Source organism: Trypanosoma equiperdum (assembly GCF_001457755.1).
Source record: "Trypanosoma equiperdum strain OVI genome assembly, contig: ctg_392, whole genome shotgun sequence".
In the NCBI taxonomy this organism is placed as follows: Eukaryota; Euglenozoa; class Kinetoplastea; order Trypanosomatida; family Trypanosomatidae; genus Trypanosoma; species Trypanosoma equiperdum.
In genome coordinates, this window is record NW_027124301.1 from 643 (window position 1) to 1,198 (window position 556).

Consider the following 556-nt stretch of genomic DNA (forward strand, 5'->3'; position numbering starts at 1 on the left):
ATATATATATATCATTTATCTTTACCTTTACCTTTTAATATATATGTATGTATTTCGGCACGTTCTGTTATCACCATCATTTTTATTTATCATATTCTTAACGCTTGTATTGTTAATAAATATTAAAATTATTGTTGTTTTTATTGAGCTGTATTTGATGAAACGAGGAAAGCAGAGTGATGAGGAAAATATATGAAGTATAACGAAGGAAAAAAAAATGATTGTGACCTGGTGGAAGCGGACTTCTAAAGAAATCAAACCTTAAGTCGAATGAAAAATAAAATAAAGGAGTTAAGACCCCTAACCACACACATAAGCAAAAAGAGGAGAATAACAGAGAGCGCAGTCAAGCAAGATATCAGGGAAGATATGGCGCTCCCTCTTTTCACTTAATCGTGATGGTAACAATCGCTACAGTAACAATTATAATTACAATTATAACAAATGATGTGCACTTTCGTATATATATATATTTAAATCTCTGTATGTGCGAGTGCATGTTTGTGTCTCCTTATATTGTTGTTGTTGTTGTTTTTTATCTTTTCCTCTTTTTTTT